Source organism: Ischnura elegans, chromosome 13, assembly GCF_921293095.1.
Source record: "Ischnura elegans chromosome 13, ioIscEleg1.1, whole genome shotgun sequence".
Classification (NCBI taxonomy): domain Eukaryota; kingdom Metazoa; phylum Arthropoda; class Insecta; order Odonata; family Coenagrionidae; genus Ischnura; species Ischnura elegans.
The window spans coordinates 13,556,647-13,578,177 of NC_060258.1; the positions used below are offsets into that span (position 1 = coordinate 13,556,647).

General features: G+C 40.2%; 1 protein-coding gene and 1 long non-coding RNA gene across 3 annotated transcripts in view; both read left to right on the top strand.

Annotated features, from left to right (window-relative positions):
- The window catches only part of LOC124170083, a 247,049-nt gene that overhangs the window by 180,689 nt on the left and 44,829 nt on the right, over positions 1 to 21,531 (top strand). The gene's annotated exons all lie outside the window — the stretch shown is intronic.
- LOC124170090 lies at positions 1,660 to 20,093 on the top strand. 2 transcript variants are annotated; one of them, XR_006867299.1, is made up of 3 exons: positions 1,660 to 1,766; positions 12,421 to 12,627; positions 19,484 to 20,093. It is a non-coding gene; the product is annotated as an uncharacterized LOC124170090 (long non-coding RNA). The 2 variants fall into 2 exon arrangements; XR_006867298.1 differs by lacking the exon at positions 1,660 to 1,766 and adding an exon at positions 5,757 to 6,124.

Below are 21,531 nucleotides of genomic sequence, written 5' to 3' on the forward strand. Positions count from 1 at the left end.
GCGCGTACGAAATAATGAAAGCTTACGTAACCGTTTACAATTCCAACACGTTTAATGACCACTTCAATTAGAAAATGTTTCACAAAATACATAAATGAATTAATCTTTTGAATAACACAAATTAAATTACTGCTACTGGCCAGTTATGAACCTAATAACATTAATTAACAAATGACAGAAAATAAAATACATAAACCCTGATTACAATTGTTGGCGTGAAATATAATAAAAATGCTTGAAAAATTACAAACGCCAATTTCAAATAAATTCTTATTGTCCTACAAACTACCATTATCATTCACACACACACGGGGACACGGGGGAACTAAAAAAAAATATAAAAAAAAATGTATGGGAAAATATCACTGTTCTTCTTCTCTCGAACGGAAGAAAGAGGGGAATGGGGAGTGGGACTCTTCTGATTTTGTTGAAAATTTGGGGATATTGGTGGCTAGAGTACTTATCACTCGCTGATTTGTTGGTGGAGAAGATTTCCTCGGCTGGCTCGATGCTGCGACTAGTATTGCTGTAGGATGAGAGAACTCCTGTGTTGGCGCCGTGGATTGACGTCTTCTGCTGCGCGTGCTCGGAAGATACCGTCTTATCTCCTCTTTCCAAAGTCACCGCCGTTTAATACTCGCGTCTCTTTCCACGCTGGGCTGCCTCTCTCTCTTTCTCTCTCCTTACAGAATGGGATGGTCGGTTGTGCAGAGCCTCCGGCTGATATCTTCAGTAGAATGATCCTTGCATGTTGTCCGCAATTCGCTTATATAGCCACTTTCTGGGAGTGGGATGGGTGAGCGGAAAAAACCCCGGGCATCGGGTTTTCTCGGCTATTCTTCCGTAGGGGAGGAGGGGCGGTTTTAATGGAGGGTGGGGTTGGAGGATTTCATCATCTCCGTACGCAGGTGTTCCGGCTTCACAGTGGGATGGGGAGAAACCTGCTACGCATCACGTACGCACCGGAACTTTCCACTTCGTAGACGGGAGAATTTTGGGAGGGATTGAGGGGGACGGGAAAATACAAAATCTGGTCATTCATTCGTCATTTTACACACACACACACATTCACACAAAATTACATGATCATTTACATAACAAAAAAAAACACTTTACAATATTTATTAGACCCTTCATAATTTACGCAAGCCTTCCCTACCTCGTAAATGCCTCTTTACTTCACCATGTACCTAGCCAAACGGCAACGGCTACAATATGTACGTGTACAGTAGGGAAAAGGTTAACTCGACAGAGGTCGAAGAGCGACTGACTGAGGCCACGCCCACTGTCTGCGGATTGGCTATGATAAAATCACGCGTCGAGAAGCTCTTCCTCCCCTCACCTCCACCTGATTCAGCCGCACCAGCTCACCCCCAAAGATGAAATGGAGAGAGTATAACGGGATGGTTTTCTTGTCTTCCAGGCCTACTTGATCAATGTGGTGTGGCGTTGCTACAAGTACCTTTCGCTGCGTCGCATTGCTCAGTTGAGGACGGTCCACGTCATCGACTCTCCCCACGAGGCTATGCCTGTGGCTCCCGACTCTGCGTTCTCCCACCAGGAGGCTCTGCTGCTTCTGCCCGACTACGAGACGGCCATCAGTGACCCTCGCTATGCCGTGCCCACCGTGAAGAAGGCTGCAGGGAAGAAGGAAGGCGGAGGAGGAGAGGCGGCCATTGGCTTTGATGTCCTGATGGCCCCCCCTCCCGCCTACTCCTACGTCATGCAGGAGGCCAACCAGGTGGTGCCCGACAAGGCTGAGAGCGGTGAGTTCACCTGCCATGCCCTTTGTCCAACCACCAGTTAACACGGAGTGCTCAGTCTCAAATTCATGTAGTCAAATTGTCGTTTGATAAATAATGATAATACAGTAAAACCTCTTTACATCGTAATGGAGGGGACCAAAATTTGGGCAATTTGATGTATGGAGGTTCACTATAGAGAGGTTTTAGTGGTAGGCACCATTTTTTCACATCCTTGGGAAATGAAAGGTGCTACTGTCTTTTAAGCCATTATATTAATATATTTAAATATATAGGTATGCATAAGTGAACATATATTTACAATGTAATGATTACACAAAGGTAAAAGTAAATTGTTCAAGAGGCCTTTTTAGAAAATAAATTAGTTAATGGGTTTGCTTAAAATTTTTTTCGAACTCTTTCGAAATAATGTTTTCAATTCCACGAGCACTTTTTAATGTCATTTTCACTGTAAATAAATCACTAGCTGTTTTCGTTAATGCCTTTTGACCTAAGAAATAATTCCCTGGTCTAAGGTTTGTAATTTACTAATAGTGTTCGGAGGAAAGAACAATAGTTTTATATTTGTAAACATAATTTCTTCATCCTTGTATTTAACTGCCTGAGTTTTTTTATTTGTGCAGCCTAGCCAGTTTCTTCTGTTTTCCTCACTTGTTTAAAATAGATGTGAGGGTGAATGATGGTATTCCAAAGGTCACTGCCTTCTGCCTGTCCTCGTTGATGGCTAGGAAAATTGCTAATTATGTGGTAATGTCAAGCAGTCGCCTTCTTTTATTTCTCGAATCCATCATCAGCCTATGATGAATTAAGTAATTTTCATATTTTATGGCAAATAATTGAAAATACTCCTTATTATACCTTTTAGAATTGATTTATCATTCTTATAACATGTGAATTGTTAAAGATTATAAAAAAATAGACACGTGACTACCGCAAAAATAGACAAAAAATTGAGCGTAATTTTGAAAATTTTGTTGAATTCCCTCTCTCCAAAATACAATGCACGTAGCGTTCCGAAGAAAAAACTCTGTCGAGGGCACACAGAAACGCTAGGTCCGCGTGTAAGGACGTGATTTCCCGGTGAGAATGCTGGGCGAACTACTTCAGAATGCGGCGGCGACGGTAAAAAAAATTTAATTGCCCTACCGCGTATCAGCTAATCAGCTGCCTCCTTCACCTAACACTGCCGCGCATGGATTGATGTTCGTTCAGTATTGCCAGAAATTGACGTCCCGGACTCCCGATGGAATAGTTAGATTTCGCGGCATAAGTACGCAGGCAAGACATATGACTGTCGCTAAGCGCAATAAATTTTCAACTACGATCGTTCACGAAAGCATCGAAAAAATTACCAAAGCGGTAGTAAGAAAGTGCTACACCGGGAAATATGGGAATAAAATAATTGCGAAACTTTTTGATTTATTTCAAGTCGCGGAAAATTCTTGAAATATTTTAATATTAGAAGCGGAAGTAGCAATGCGGTCGAGTAATTCTGTCTCCATGGATGGGAGTGAAGTTAGTTGAAATATTTCCGTCAGCAAGTGATTATAGGCTGCGCTGGTCGCCTCTTTTATTAAATGAACATAGTATGTAGGCACTTACAAGAAAATAAAGCCATCAGTAAAAGAAACCGAGTGCTATCGCGCCATTTTGACCGTGATTCGAAAGAAAACTATGTGTTCTGTCTTCATTTACCGTCACTTAATATTATTTAGGATAGTTGGATGCCCTAACTAATGGTTAAGGTGAACATTATTAAAGGTGTATAAGAAAAAAATAAGCGTTAAACATTTATCGCTGAAAATATCATTCCATGTAGGTAATCGCGGCTGCATTAATGGTCTCTAGTTGTCTTTGTACGATATGCGGAGGTAGTTAGGCCGTCTCGGGGCTGTCTTGTTGGTACGATATATGGAGGTTTTACGAGATAAAGAGGTTCACTATAGAGAGGTTTGCCTATTAATTTACATGTAAATCTGACGGGACCAGCGGGTTGGTACGAAGTATGGAGGTTTACGATGTAAAGAGGTTCACTACATAGAGGTTTTACTGTAATATATTTATTGGTACCACAAGGTATGTAATACATTTGTAGGACCCGTCAAGAATATAAATAAAAGAAAAAAAATATATACAGTGGAACCTCGATTTATCGTTTTTCAAGGGGATGGATGAAAAAAACGATGAATGCGGGAAAACGATCAATGCGGGGAAAGTTTGTCCGGGTTGCCTATGTCCCAGGAAACGCTGGATTTTTGCGAATCATGACATTCATTAATGGATTCAAAAAAGATATTAGCTTATTACAGGAATATTATTCCTTTATCGAAACACTAAGGTCATATTGTTGATTCGGATTATATCTCTTTCAAATATCCTGAAGGAACACGCCGCCTTGCTAAAAAAATGTTTTGCTCCTACGTGAATCCGTCGAGATAGCCAAAAGGCCTAATAACTTTAATAGGGAGGATGGATATAACCTCAGCAATCTCATATGGAGAGGGTTCCTGGCCCAATATAATGACCAACGGCAATCGCCTTCTGCGAAAATTCAAAATCGGGTCAACAACGGGTGAACAAAACCTATAACATAAGCTCGGGACGAGAACAGTTTCCCTCCCATTCTCTCTTGATAACGCTCCCAGTAGGAGGAGTGAAACGTTGAGTGAGAAAATGTTACATATGCAGAAATTCCCTAAAACCACCACCAACAGTAACTGTTAAAATCCAACACTAACTGTTAAAATCCAAAAGTTTTTTTTCTAAAGGTTGGTCCCAATTAACTGTTGAAATTTTCAACAGTTTCTGTGCTAAGGGTGGCACCAAGACGATTCACCTACTAATTAATCCTTTTAACAGAAGCCCATGGCATCGTCAGCTACCACGCTGAATGCGGCACTGTTGGTGGAAGGAATACTTAGACGAAATACGAGGAGAACGGGTGAGGTTTTGGCAACACTGCTCCACAAACAGATTCGCTATGTTAACCCTTTCGAGACAGCGGAGTTTTCGTCTTGGCACGACTGCTTCACTTCGCCCCAAGAGACTCTTCTTTCTTGTGGTACGGAGCAGTTTTGGAGGACATTCGTTAAGAAGGGTCTCGCTGAACCTTTTTCGACCCCTCCACACAGGGACTTCGCATTATCTCGGGCTCCGAGAGAAGTTGTGCTCCCTCCTTTCCGGGTTTACGACCATACCTGCAGCATTGGTTTGCGGTCAACTTATGTATTGGTTATAAGTATTTAGCAAATAGATAATTGTTGCTTGCACGTTAATTGCAGACTATGAATTGAATTCCTAATTTTTTTCTGAGCATTGTCAAATTTTAAGCAAAGTTCTAAGGTCAATATTTACGCATTTAATGCAGCAACAATTTCCATGTTGATGTTTATACAGAACTCGACATATAAGTTAATATTTGTTGCACAATTTCATTTAAAAATTGTAAACACTGCTCAAAAGACGAAGAATTCAATTCTTAGTTTATATTTCTTGAGAAATGAACAAATATTTATTTCGAAAACTGACTGGATAAACAATTGTATGACCGCTGTCCTTTACCGCTAAGAGGGGTTATAAAAGACGAGGGGTCCAGGTACATGCTTCTAGATTCTGAGGGTGAATCCTAAACCCCTTAGGGTTGGGTCCCTAGACAAAGACGTCGTAAACCCACGACCGTCCTAAAAGGGGGGGAGCTGGATAGCGTATATGTACGGCTTTCAATCTCCTGGCCGGGAAAATCTCACACGTATATATACGCCCGTTGTCTCCCAGGTCAGGAAACGTCCACACGTATATATGTACGTATGTAGTAGGGAAAAGGTTTACTCGACAGAGGTCGAAGAGCGACTGACCGAGGCCACGCCCACTGTCTGCTGATTGGCTATGATTAAGTCACGCGTCGAGAAACTCTCCCTCCCCTCACCTCCACCTGATTCAGCCGCACCAGCTCACCCCCAAAGGTGAAATGGAGAGAGTATAATGGGATGGTTTTCTTGTCTTCCAGGCCTACTTGATCAATGTGGTGTGGCGTTGCTACAAGTACCTTTCGCTGCGTCGCATTGCTCAGTTGAGGACGGTCCACGTCATCGACTCTCCCCACGAGGCTATGCCTGTGGCTCCCGACTCTGCGTTCTCCCACCAGGAGGCTCTGCTGCTTCTGCCCGACTAGGAGACTGCCATCAGTGACCCTCGCTATGCCGTGCCCACCGTGAAGAAGGCTGCAGGGAAGAAGGCTGAGGAAGGTGGAGGAGGAGAGGCGGCCGTTGGCTTTGATCCGCTTGTCCTGATGGCCCCGCCTCCCGCCTACTCCTACGTCATGCAGGAGGCCAACTAGGTGGTGCCCGACAAGGCTGAGAGCGGTGAGTTCACCTGCCATGCCCTTTGTCTAACCACCAGTTAACATGGAGTGCTCAGTCTCAAATTCATGTTGTAAAATTGTCGTTTGATAAATAATGGTAATAATATATTTATTGGTACCACGATCGGAAAACGATCAATGCGGGGAAAGTTTGTCCGGGTTGCCTATGTCCCAGGAAACGCTGGATTTTTGCGAATCATGACATTCATTAATGGATTCAAAAAAGATATTAGCTTATTACAGGAATATTATTCCTTTATCGAAACACTAAGGTCATATTGTTGATTCGGATTATATCTCTTTCAAATATCCTGAAGGAACACGCCGCCTTGCTAAAAAAATGTTTTGCTCCTACGTGAATCCGTCGAGATAGCCAAAAGGCCTAATAACTTTAATAGGGAGGATGGATATAACCTCAGCAATCTCATATGGAGAGGGTTCCTGGCCCAATATAATGACCAACGGCAATCGCCTTCTGCGAAAATTCAAAATCGGGTCAACAACGGGTGAACAAAACCTATAACATAAGCTCGGGACGAGAACAGTTTCCCTCCCATTCTCTCTTGATAACGCTCCCAGTAGGAGGAGTGAAACGTTGAGTGAGAAAATGTTACATATGCAGAAATTCCCTAAAACCACCACCAACAGTAACTGTTAAAATCCAACACTAACTGTTAAAATCCAAAAGTTTTTTTTCTAAAGGTTGGTCCCAATTAACTGTTGAAATTTTCAACAGTTTCTGTGCTAAGGGTGGCACCAAGACGATTCACCTACTAATTAATCCTTTTAACAGAAGCCCATGGCATCGTCAGCTACCACGCTGAATGCGGCACTGTTGGTGGAAGGAATACTTAGACGAAATACGAGGAGAACGGGTGAGGTTTTGGCAACACTGCTCCACAAACAGATTCGCTATGTTAACCCTTTCGAGACAGCGGAGTTTTCGTCTTGGCACGACTGCTTCACTTCGCCCCAAGAGACTCTTCTTTCTTGTGGTACGGAGCAGTTTTGGAGGACATTCGTTAAGAAGGGTCTCGCTGAACCTTTTTCGACCCCTCCACACAGGGACTTCGCATTATCTCGGGCTCCGAGAGAAGTTGTGCTCCCTCCTTTCCGGGTTTACGACCATACCTGCAGCATTGGTTTGCGGTCAACTTATGTATTGGTTATAAGTATTTAGCAAATAGATAATTGTTGCTTGCACGTTAATTGCAGACTATGAATTGAATTCCTAATTTTTTTCTGAGCATTGTCAAATTTTAAGCAAAGTTCTAAGGTCAATATTTACGCATTTAATGCAGCAACAATTTCCATGTTGATGTTTATACAGAACTCGACATATAAGTTAATATTTGTTGCACAATTTCATTTAAAAATTGTAAACACTGCTCAAAAGACGAAGAATTCAATTCTTAGTTTATATTTCTTGAGAAATGAACAAATATTTATTTCGAAAACTGACTGGATAAACAATTGTATGACCGCTGTCCTTTACCGCTAAGAGGGGTTATAAAAGACGAGGGGTCCAGGTACATGCTTCTAGATTCTGAGGGTGAATCCTAAACCCCTTAGGGTTGGGTCCCTAGACAAAGACGTCGTAAACCCACGACCGTCCTAAAAGGGGGGGAGCTGGATAGCGTATATGTACGGCTTTCAATCTCCTGGCCGGGAAAATCTCACACGTATATATACGCCCGTTGTCTCCCAGGTCAGGAAACGTCCACACGTATATATGTACGTATGTAGTAGGGAAAAGGTTTACTCGACAGAGGTCGAAGAGCGACTGACCGAGGCCACGCCCACTGTCTGCTGATTGGCTATGATTAAGTCACGCGTCGAGAAACTCTCCCTCCCCTCACCTCCACCTGATTCAGCCGCACCAGCTCACCCCCAAAGGTGAAATGGAGAGAGTATAATGGGATGGTTTTCTTGTCTTCCAGGCCTACTTGATCAATGTGGTGTGGCGTTGCTACAAGTACCTTTCGCTGCGTCGCATTGCTCAGTTGAGGACGGTCCACGTCATCGACTCTCCCCACGAGGCTATGCCTGTGGCTCCCGACTCTGCGTTCTCCCACCAGGAGGCTCTGCTGCTTCTGCCCGACTAGGAGACTGCCATCAGTGACCCTCGCTATGCCGTGCCCACCGTGAAGAAGGCTGCAGGGAAGAAGGCTGAGGAAGGTGGAGGAGGAGAGGCGGCCGTTGGCTTTGATCCGCTTGTCCTGATGGCCCCGCCTCCCGCCTACTCCTACGTCATGCAGGAGGCCAACTAGGTGGTGCCCGACAAGGCTGAGAGCGGTGAGTTCACCTGCCATGCCCTTTGTCTAACCACCAGTTAACATGGAGTGCTCAGTCTCAAATTCATGTTGTAAAATTGTCGTTTGATAAATAATGGTAATAATATATTTATTGGTACCACAAGGTATGTAATACATTTATAGGACCCGTCAAGAATATAAATAAAAGAAAAAATATACATACAGTGGAACCTCGATTTATCGTTTTTCAAGGGGATGGATGAAAAAAACGATGAATGCGGGAAAACGATCAATGCGGAAAGTTTGTCCGGGTTGCCTATGTCCAATCCTTACATATATATTACAAACAATATTACAAACCACAAGGTATGTAATACATTTATAGGACCCGTCAAGAATATAAATAAAAGAAAAAATATACATACAGTGGAACCTCGATTTATCGTTTTTCAAGGGGATGGATGAAAAAAACGATGAATGCGGGAAAACGATCAATGCGGAAAGTTTGTCCGGGTTGCCTATGTCCCAGGAAACGCTGGATTTTTGCGAATAATGACATTCATTAATGGATTCAAAAAAGATATTAGCTTATTACAGGAATATTATTCCTGTATCGAAACACTAAGGTTATATTGTTGATTCGGATTATATCTCTTTCAAATATCCTGAAGGAACACGCCGCCTTGCTAAAAAAATGTTTTACTCCACTCGGAATTTTCACTGCTATTGTGCATTTCTGTCCGATGTAAAAATTCTAATCCATCAAATGCCATTTCAAGTACACGTATTTACGAGAGAAATGTGCCTGTTATGCCTCAAACAACTGATTTCGCCGTCGCAGTGATTGGTTGCAGTTGTCCAAATTTTGGTCCCCTCCATTACGATGTAAAGAGGTTTTTCTGTATGTTAAAGGGATAAGTTACTTGAAGCTTAAAAGAACGTGTATTCTCCGCTGTAAAGATTCTCGCACTTAACTTCGAAATCATAATTCAACCCAAGACAACAATGCATGTCGTAGCTCAGAGAAATAAACATTGAAGTTGCACACACTGAAGCATTTTTCACGCTACTCGAGATGTCTTGAACTAGGAACGTGTAACAAGTCATCTTGAATGCTAAAATGAGGTTCAAGACCATTCAAGATGGTCTTTCAAGAGCAATTGTTCAAAATGCAGTAGATTCCGGTTAATTGGGACGTATCAGAACAGGCACACTTTGCTCCAATTAAGCGGCTGCGCCATTTCGGCGAACTGTCCCATTTGTGGGCATAACCAAACGTTGAAGTGATAGAAGAAGACTAAATAATTCATATCATGCCGGCAATGTTTATAAAACTGTTAATATACTTAATGAGTCAGCAAGAATAGTTAAATAATGAAAAAATTTCAAGAATTCTGTTAACCTTAGTTGAAAATATTTTTCACACCTTCAGGTGACGCTGGATGAATGCCTTTTACTAAGTCCTTTTATAGAAAAATTCACGGGTAATTATTTAAGAATATGTGATTCCTAAATATTTCATAAACTTATAAACATGCAAGTACATACTGTTCAAATGATATCTCCTCATCGGAGGAATTTGTTGAATAAATTCGCACAAAATGTAATGAATTCGGACAAAGTCGGCACAGACATTGACACCTCCACTGCAAAAGAGCTCAATAATCCCCCACCGAATCAAATCTGCTTATCTAGTACTATTAGTACTACTATCCTAGTAGTACTAGATAAGGTTTCCACATTCAATGATGACATTGGGTGTTAATGCATGTACCAGAGCATCACAGGAAGGCAGTGTACCTTGCCAGATTCCACAGTCACTGCAAGTGAGAAGGCCTGGGGGGATGCTTAATATCAGGCTTAGAGGTCAGAGGTATGTACTTATCCTTCAAATAGGCACATATTCAACCAGTTTTTGCCTAATTGGAAATATCTGGTAAATCCAATTATTTGCTAAATCGTTGCCATTTTATACTATTTGGAAATTAAAAATAGCTTGGCTGCTAAATTGAAAGAATGATATGAGTTTACAGGGACTTCGATACTCAAATACAACTCCCCTTTTGGGGGAAGCCCTGAAACACAAGTGCTGTAGCCCACCATTTTACAGCCATCACTAAAATAAATCATAGAAGCACTATGGGAGCAACTTCAGGTTCAATTTTCCTGAAATAGGAAGGATACTGCAAGTTATGTCAAAATACTCAGTCACCTAATTGGTGTCCCTTTTTTGTAATTAGAATTTGAAAAAGTGGCATTTTACAACAAAAAACACTAGCAGAATGATCATTTTCATACGATTTATTAACAAATAAATTCAAAAATGCCCAAAACCTCGATTTATATTAAAGTTGTTGGTCTTTACCACGCTTACAGAGATTTTTATGGCTTTCATTTGATGTATGTGATTGTTACATGTATTTGAAAATGTCACTTATTTCTCGAACTTTTTCAAAAGTGCAATTTTTGAACAGTTATAGAAAAAAAGTGTTCAAGTGAAAATCGTTTTGATAACATTTTTAAAAACTATAGCAGCATGTTTATAGCCTCTAAAAGTTTTACTAGCTTCACTCCTTTGGTTTAGGTTTTACAGGGGCACAAATATGATAGTTTTGAATAATTTGACCGGTGTGCAGAATTTCTGTACATGCCTCATTGACTTCAAACACTCATATCTTGGAAAATACTCGCAAGGGTCTTTAATATTTTGGATTTTTCTTAACTAAGGTTGAAACTAACGACAGGGAAAAAATGATCAAAATCTGAGATGGTGGGCGTGGGACCCTGGTTGAGTTGACATGGAATGACCCGGTTGATTTTGTGTATTGTTGCAATTGTCATAGTCATTAGTTACATCTTTACACTTACCACACAGAAGATCACGCAGAATTCGCTTTAAAAACCAGAAAAATCTTAACACTGCCTTCTTTATACATGTATAACATTCTGGTATTTATAAAAAGGAAATGTAAACTTTTTTGTTGTCATGGAATGACCCTAAAACCCATACTATGCCACACGCCTTTTAAGCGGCTTGTGGCATAGTATGTAGTTGTAGATTTGATGAGATTGATACAATTTTAAGAGGTGTTATTACCTAATAATGTTTTATCTCCTGACATCATCACTGCTTTTTCATATTTGGATGGATGACCATTTTTTGCATGGTGCCGATATATATATATATCGGCTACCAGTTTTCACCTTAAAACTCAAGGTGCTATCATATCGACATTGTGTTTATTCTCATGTAAATATGTTTATTATTTACTTTTTTTTTCTTTTTTTGCCTTATCTTGACCTCGTATACAGTGAGTCCAAGAGAGAAAATATTGCTTCAAGAGAGCGTTGTCGGGGACCGGCAAGGGGACGAGGAACCACACGTACAGTGAGTCCTCGTTCTACGTCACCCCGTTTAACGTCATTTCGCGATAACGTCAGGAAAATTTGGAGACGGTCATTCGTTTATCGCACCTGCGCTTCGCGATAACGTTCGCCGTGTTCACAATAATTTTGGTTCCTGTAACTGCGACGATGTTTCAGCGATGATGATGCACAGGCAACGCTCGCCCGGGCGACCACCATAACGAAGCCGAAAAGCAAATGCAGGAAGATACAAAAATGGAGAAGGATTTACGTCACTGCTGCTATTGTCGTCAATGAAGACAGGAACTCATATTTATGCGATAGTTTGGCATTCCCACAGTAAAAAATGCCCCAGATATGATACGCTAATATTTTTTTCACGTAGGAATTGTGAGGTCTAGGAGCCGATATTCACATTTTACATTGTTTCTTAAGGGATATTATGCTTCGATTAACGTCATTTCGTTTATCGTCAAATTTTTCAGGGACAGTAAGTGACGTTAAACGAGGACTCACTGTACGTTGACATACACTTCAAGAAATATTTTAACGTAAATATGTTTGTACATTATTTCTCCCAATTTTACAGTGTTCCAAAACGTGAGGCGACTGACTGATGGTTAAATTTTGCTGCTGTAATCCTTACGCTGTTGTTGTTGTTGTCTTCTGTTTGCAGTGCCGCATTCCACTGTCTCCCAGGAGAGAGCAGTTCCGGCCTCTCCCGCTGCAAGTCCATCTCGGCAGGAGCCCGTGTCTCCCCCTGCTGGCGCTGCCGCCCCTGCCGTTGCCGGGAGCAGTGACGATGCACCACCACCATCTACATAAAGAGGGAAGGGGAGGCGAGGGGCGGGCGCTCTGGGAGCCAAGGACGGGACTCTCCCGTGTAAGTTCAACACGGTGAATAATAATGCAGTAGAATCCTGATTTAACGTTTTTCAGGGGGGACAAAATTTAAAACACCAAATTAGGAAAAACACTAAATGAGAACCTGCCATTTTTTTCAGGTTTTAGGGGTCTGTAATGATTGGTATGGCTTTTTATGAATAAAAAATATTATTTCAAGTAACTTAAAGGTGCTGCATGCAGCAAAAAATTCATTGAATAAGTATTCTCTGCCCAATGAAGGTTGGATAATACTTTTCAGGGATCACCTTAAATACATGCATTGTAAAAATTGGTAATTAGAGGATGACAATCGTTTTAATGAAATATTTTAAGAAAATTATAATATGCATCAACTTAAAAGCATTCGCACACGGAATATTTTTATAGAAATTAGTGATTCCATTTTTACGCACATTTCAGCGGTCTCGATGAAATTTTGAAATTTTTTTCTGTAAAAGTGACATGTAGGTGACTATAGCATTTCTAATATAGTAATAAGAAAAGGTGTAAGTAGGCACTCGAAAAATCGTCATTGCATCAATAAAGATGAGTGAAATAAAGGGTCAGAAGAAGATCGCTAATAAGTGTTAAGTTCAACGCGGTGAGTAATAATGATAATTAAATTGATAATAATAATTTTATTTACTTCTACACTTTGATTTTACTGCTGAATAACAAAGATAACAAAGAAAAGGAGGTGCTTTAGGTGGTCTCCGAGGTCATAGGACTAGAATTGGGCCACCATCAAAAAACAAAAATGTATGCCATTAAAAGAAAGTAAATAACACACGAGTGTTTTAAAGATACATCAAAGTAAATGTTTCGTCCGGATTTTGGCGAGTATTTGTGATTTCCTTTAAAGGATTTAAACAGGAATTTTGCTGATTAATGGAGTACAGTAAAACTTCGATTTTACGCACTTTGATTTTACACCAAGTCTCGTTTTTACGCAGCGACACTCAAGTCCGACCGGAAAGCATAGGGAATTGCAATGGTGAAACTTCGATTTTACATCTTTTCTTGATTTTACGCAGTTCTTAGATTTTGCACAGCATAACCCCAGCCCCAAAGAGGCCGCTAATCTTGATTTTACGCAGTTGTCTTTCAGCTTGTTTTGAAAATCCCGACTGAAGCAATATGAAGTTAGGTTATTAATTCGTCTCAATGAGTTGCAAAAATGAATACTGGAATGGTTGAAATGACGTCACGCTGTTGAGCGTGAAACTAAAGACTTCGCGAATCTAATTATTGCTTCCCCGTGGCCCCTCTCAGTAATATTCCAGGCACCTTAGGAACGCGAATGTTGCTCTTATTTCAAATTTGGTAAAGTAAAAAAAGTAGTAAAAAGATATCGAAACCTAAAACACACGACAATCGCCGTGTATGCGTAACTACTTTTGATTAAGACAGATGATCGCCGGAGATATTAATAGTATCACCTTTCGATTATTATTCGACTTATTGATCGATGCTGTTTATAAAATATTTATTGTAATTACAGTAGATGGTCGTTAACCCGGAATTTTGAACTACTGAATATCTATCCCTGACAGAAGGTTTTCTAGAATTTTTCCAACGCTATATTTTCTGTCGCCCCAGTGAAATACAGTATTTGCGTTATCGGAATTTACGTTTTTCCGCAAATTGCAAGTTTTTTTCTGGGTCCCGTCATATTTCCTACCTCTCCAATGTAAATAGAACCCTGTATCTATGCCGTGTTTTTTTAGTTTTCCCGCCATGTGCATCACGACGTGCCGACAAAAAATATTTTTTTGCATACTACAACAATTAATCGCGCATATCAGCCCTTAAAAACTGTCTTTTGGCTTCCTTTCGCGCATTTTTATTTAAAAATCCAAGAGAGAGAGACGTAATGAGAATTATTTTCGGGAAAAATTTGAATGTGGCGGGACAGAACGCCACTAACGTCGGAAAGTTGAACTACGTCATCTCGTTTTCTGTCAGCGGCGAAAAGATTCACGATATGAAATTAGGTGTTTTGAGCAATCGAGCTATGTATTAACTATAAAGCAAGAACTCCTGAAGGAATGTTGACAATAATCATGTAGTCGATAATTTGATACGAGAGTTTGAAAGGAAACCAGAGGTGATGAAACGTGATAAATGCCGGAACTATAAAACTTGACCGACAACTGGGATCATTTGCGCAGACTTCATTCAACAGTTGCGTAGCAATTATGGGTTGATTAAATACTTTAAAAAAAACTTATTTTAACTTGAATTATCCCATTCCAATAGCAGTGTATCGCAAACTATTGTAACTTTCAAAAATTATGAAGTCTCATGACTGTACTACGCATTTGATCGCCGAGGGGTAGTTCAGATACTCTCGTGTTGCCGAGTTACCCTCAATTTGTACAGGAAATAGAATTTATCCGGCTTGAATATGGAAATTCGAGGTGAAAAACTGACATTTTTAATTGACAAGAAAATGAAAATTTTAGAGATAGTCGATTCCCACACGGGAACCCGCATCGATTCAAACGCTGGCGAAGCAACTCGAATGTTGAGACTGGCAATCCGATCGGATTTCCAGTCTCAACATTCAATACCGCGGTGAAAAATCGTGATGCCATTGTAAAATATGCAAACCAGTGCGGACATTTATCAAAAAAGAGAATATATGTGAAGAATTCCAGGTAAGAATAAATAGAACGAATTCTAATAGAGTAGTTTTTAGGTGCAAGATCATCAAATGTCCCAGCAAATGGTGTCATCTAAAGGCCTGTTTACATAGTACATTAACCCGTACAAGTTAATGTCTAAATTATGAACACGAAAATGCACCCTGTATTCACCCAACTTGTGCGTATGCATGAACAGAAAATAGAACCTGTTCAAATTTGGTTCATGCATTCATAGTCGGATTTAGGGGCAGGGGACGTGCCCCCCCAGATGCTTAAAAAATAGACAAAAATTGAGTACGGTTGTCATAGGAGGATCTATGGGGGGGGCACGTGCCCCCCCCCAGACACTTCAAAAATATGCAAGATTTTTAATACGGTCTGGTTATTATTGCGTTCATTTTGCATAACGTGGTATCATTGTACCCCCCCCCCCTCCAGAACAAAATCACGGCATTGCTTGTGCCCCCCAGAAAGAAATCCTGGATCCCCCCTGATGGTCATGATTACGTTCGCTTTGTTTTGTGTATAACTCAATGAGGCTCAATCATTTAATTCAATAAGAATAACTTTGATATAAAAATAAAGAGAATTTTGTAAAGTCATTGTTATATCTTGTTTTTAATCTCAATCAAGACAAGATCTTTCGCCTGTCAGGCCCTCTGTGCCCTTCCCAGAAAAAATCCTGGATCTGCCCCTGCCTACATTCGTACATGTCCCGTTCCGGTCCACAAAAACCATTCTTGCAAGCAGAAATTAACTCGTACGTGTTAATGTATTGTGTAAACAGGCTCAAAGGCCCTTGAGAAAAAGTATTTCCCCACAAGATTGGGAATCGAAGATTCCACGGCATCTATAATGGTTGGTTGGATAGATTCTAAAATAGGTACAGTCTTGTATATAAGATGGTGAGTGGTGAAAGCAAAGATGTTAACATAGAGACAGCAACTCAGTGGAAAGAATCTGAATATATTAGAGTTCTGGAAGGGTTACAGCCCAAAAGATGTTTTCAGTGCAGACAAAACAGGATTATTTTTTAATTTTTGCTGCCAGCAAAAACACTATGCTTCAGAGGGAAACTATGTTATGGAATAATGCTAAGTGAACAATTAAAAAATTAAAATTTCCAAAGCCAGTATATGAATGAAAGTGAAAATTCTCTATTTCCCTCTATTTGCATTTTCCCGCAATTTACACTTTTTTTCTTGGGTCCCTAGAAAAGTGTAAATAAGGGGTTTTACTGTATAACGGCGAAATGAGTCGTTAAAATTCTTCCCGTGCCAAAATTTTGCCTTCCAAGTTGATCCAAAATAGATAGTCATACTTCTAGTATGGACGTAAGTCAATGGTTATTCAACACGATGGTAAAAGCAGCATGCATTGTCTCATTCCCCGGGCTAACCCCACATCTGCGGGACGAATGGAGGCGAGGGAAAGTTGCTTGCGCGGCGCGCATATCAGAACTGACTCAACTTGTATCTCATTGTCAGTGGGCTTAAATGATACATGGTTGGAACTTGAATAGCTATTAGCTTAACTCCGCCTGGTGGCTAGCGTTTATTTTTAACGGAACGGGAGTAAATGCCCTCGGAGAATAAGTCGCGTCGTCAATCGTCATGTAATCATTGAAGTCAAATTCTAGACGTGTGTGATAAGGCAGTCCCTTTAAACTTAGGAATTGGTTAGTACCATGAAATCGAAATACAAAATGTGTCCGGTGTTGTTATCAGATACAAGGAAGCAAAATATTACGATAAGCTTGTGAGTCGAAGGTCCTGGCGCTGAATTTGCGGAAGAATGCTGACTTTGTTTAAAATTTTGCAATGTGCTCGTTATGTTCAATGAAAACATATTTCGAAGCATCAATTTTTGGGTGGTCTCAACGTTTCCCCAAACGATGCCTGTTGCTTTTTCAAGGGAATATGTTGAATCACATAAGCTGTCATGACAGTCTGAAACACAAATAAGTCTGAAAAGTAAACTGTGCATGCTCACTTTGTGATCTAGTATCTGCAAAAAATTTTAAATTTACAAATTCTCCCTCGACACTCCTATCCCTGAGGACGATGGCCGAGTTGGGCGTCGAAACGTCGGCAGTTGTGCATTTCCTGACCCGGTGGCGATCCCGAGAGCTCTCCAGTTAGTGTATTCGCCGGGAAAGCACGAAATCTTTCTACTTTAAGAAGGCGGTTGAACTCGATGTCCGTCAAAAGCAACGCATTGTTATTGAGTTTCTTTTTGTTGTGAGAATGAGACAGTAGGAAACATTCTCGAAAGGTTGGAGGGTGTGTATGGAGATGATGATGTCGATCGAACTACAGTGGGCATAGCGAGTATCCGGTGAGAATGGGCACGCCAATACAGTGGAACTTGGTTATAACGTCATCAAAGGGACCAGAAGATTTTTAACGTTATATCCGAGTGACGTTATAAAAAAGCAGCCTTAAATTTGAGTGAAAGGACAAAGTAAAAACGTAAATGTTCTGCTATGTACATACAACACTGTTTATTGAAATCTACTCGTACATTGGAATATGCATGATAAAAAAACGTTAATAAAAAAATGATATTCACGATTAAATATTTTATAGCCTAATAAAAACCTTACTTTACTGTCGAAAAAAATCTGTGATCTTCTTTTACACGGTCCTTTCAGAAATATAAATTCTCTCCGTTGCGCAACAACGCAAAATGTTTGACGCTATACCCGAGCATCGCAATATTTGTTGACGATATAAACGGGTTTTCGTACAACATAAAATGTTCAATTTTGGCTTGTCTGTATAAAATGTGACGCTAAACCCGAGTTGACGTTACAGCCGATGCCGTTATAACCAAGTTCCACTATATTATATAACGTGGATGCAGCGGTAGACCCCATACTGCACTTAAACACCTCATTGTTGGGCGTGCATAGTCAAAAGAGTTTTACGGAACAGGAATGCAAGCCTTAGTTCCAAGGTGGGGATCGGTTTGGTGTGGTGGCTAGAGTGTTGGCTTCCCTACCAGCAGGTCCAGGTTCAAATCCTGGCAGCAGCGGAGAATTTTCGGAGACTGCCCGATCCCTGCTCGAGTGTTGTGTGGAGGACATTTCAAGTGCAACACTGTCCGTCGGATGGGATGCTAAGCCGTGGTCCCCTTGGCGCCTTTCGTTTAAGAGCAGCCTAATGTCGACGCCGGGTTTCTCTCCACCCTTCCTTCCACACCCTTCCCTCATGGTGCAAATGACTTAAGTTGTCCGTCGCCTCCTCCATATATCATGCCACCAGTTTGAAGGTGGTGTGAGGCTTTTGAAAAGGACGTTTATGTTGTAAAGTGACATGGTGTTCCTAAAGGATGCTTTAATACACTGTTAAAATTCGACGTGGTAAGAACAAAGGTTGTGGTTTCAGGAAATTGACTTCGTCTACTTGATAATAACTTTGTCTTTATTATACAAGCGAATTTAGGACAACATTGTCCTCTCTTACTATTGACTTGATTGACGATCACAAACATCCATGCCCTGGGTGGTGGGCAATCCACCCAGGCGGGATTGTGAAAATCGGGCATTGAATGCATTTAATGTGTAAAAAAGTGTATGAAATCAAGCAATATTTTTAAGAATTTAACTGCTTTTTTATAGTTATAATAACATTGAAAAAGTAGGTCTAATGAAGGAAGATAATGGGGATTACTGTTGGTACTTCACCGAGAAGTTCAGCAAGCGATTCATCGCAGAAAAAGCTACGCAAGAAGCTTCAAGGAAAAAAGGGAAAGAAAATGTAGATCAATTCCAGTTGACAAGTGAACCCTGTATTATCAGGCTGTAGTAAATGGAAACAATTTTATCACGATGTAGGGAACAGTTAATACGAACAATTTTACGATGTGACAGTGTTTCATAGATTTCCCTATATACCTTATAGGGGTATTAGACTAAATATTAGATACGTATTGCTTGAAAACTATGGGTGATACAAAAAATCTAAGGCCAGGTTTGGATTCGGCACATAAAAATCTGTAAAGATCAGCTGTTAAAATAGAAAAAGTTTTCAAACAAAATTTTTTTGTTGGCCTGTGTATTCTGCAACACGGATAAACCGCAGCCCCATAATCGGGGGTCAGCAGTATAATGAAAATCGGGCATTGAATACATTGAATGCATTCAATGCTGCTTTGAATGTGTAAAAAAGTGTTTGCATTAATTGATGTTGGTTGCCTTTTCAGGTGAGCGTGTTGGATGGGGTGTGGTTTGTGTGTGAATTGCCAGCGTCAGAGTCGGGAGGAGTGCAGGTGGCGTGCCGCGGCGTGGCTGAGTGAATTGGTGCTGTGGTCATCGTGGGGAAGCGAAAAAAAATCCAAGAGAAAAGACTGTCGGAGGGATGCAGGTGCCATCTTTGAGCAGAAATATATATATATTGGAGTTGGAGGGACAAAGTTGGAACAAGGTTTAGAGGTTCATTTAGGGCAATTTTCACAACTTAAGTGGAATAAATAAAAGTGTTACTCCTGTATTTAACACTCTATGCATGGATGTAACGGGTGAATGCATCGGGCTACGCACTGCGTACAAGGGGGTTCCCACTAAACCGTGAAAAAGCCGTGAATTTCGTCTATAAACGTTGAAAATCTCTCATACTTGATTTTATTACTACGATTGACAGATCAAAAGAAAAATGGATACGTCGATCATATTTCAAGGTCAGTCAAGCGCACTCTGTCCACGCATTTATCTCAACACGTATCCTATGTTCGGAGCGCAATTATTGGTCCGTGCGCCATGACGACACAGTGATCTTGAGCCTGTGATTGGAAGACCAGTAACCCAAGTGTTCATTGACAGTTGCAAAAATTCAGACTCTCCTTCATTTCCCTGGCAGTGTAGTCCCTCCATTTTACCACTCACAACCTTAAGCCGGAGCTGTATTTTACAAACGATATGTCCCAGACAGCACAGAATCCTCCGTATCTAATTCGTATGCAGATAGTATCCATTGACGAAGAGCGACGGAGTGGTAGTCAATGGATACTATCTGCATATGAATTAGATACGGAGGATTCTGTGCCGTCTGGGGTGACGTCATGAGAGATTATAGCACTTTCATTGCTGCGTTTGCATTCACTGCATCTGTTGCATTTGTTAAATTTTTAGTTAACGTGGGGCAGGTGATTGTTACGTGATCAATATTTCCGCCTAAAATGGCTCTTTGACAGAACGTGGATTTGATGACATGTAGACAGTGAAAACGTGGAGTAAAAAACAGTGAATTTTGTAATGTAGTTAGAGTGGGACCCCTGATGAAAATCTCTCTTGAAACTTATAATGCTGCTGTTTAATATATTGAATCTATATAAATATATATAATGTGTACATTAAATATGAAAAGACAAATGAAGCGTTTAATGCATTGAAACGTATACCAAAAATGTTTGTTGCTAAAATTATAATTTCCGTAATATTGAAGGCATTGGTACCAGCAGGATTTTTAGGATTGGTGCCAATATGAATTGAAATCGTTTTTATTTAGGAGATGCGTCACATTACCAATGTTCTGGTCAAGGATTTTACGTAAGTTTATCACGTGAGCGCTGGACAATTTAAGGAATCCATGTTTTAAATATATATTCTATGAAAGATTACTAAGAAAACAATTTCTTTTCAAGTATAAGTGTCTCTCCCAAATCCATGCTTCATTCCATTTTTAAGCCATCTTTTTTTTTGTAAAAAATAATAGTCACAATTGATGCACTGCAATATTTGACTGAAATTAATCCATGTTAATGGTATTTTGTCCTTCAAAACTGGGTTTAATGTGAAGGGCCATTCACAGCACCATGTTATGCTACATATTAAGTCATTGTCCTCGGTATATTTCTGGAGTCAATTAAATTTTTGCAATAGCTTCGATTTAAACTGTAACATTACATTGTCCTGTCCGAATATTTATATGGGCCTCCGATTATCTTTTTCAACTATAAAAATGTATTTTACTCATTTGCTTCAATAGTAATGTTTAGATCCAATGAAATTAATTGAAGTTTTAAATGTGTAAAAAAAATGGTGTATTTGCCGACAGCTTACCATGTTTTTATGATTGTTTTGTGTTGTTTAATTCTAGTTGTGTAATTTTCATAATCTTTACTCCAAAATATGTGTGATTATTTTGTATATTGTGGTAATTTTGTAAATTGATAGTTTGTTTTAGTTTTATGTGAAGCATTAATTTAGGTTACAAATAAATCTTGCCACCTAGAGACTGTTATGATTCACATAT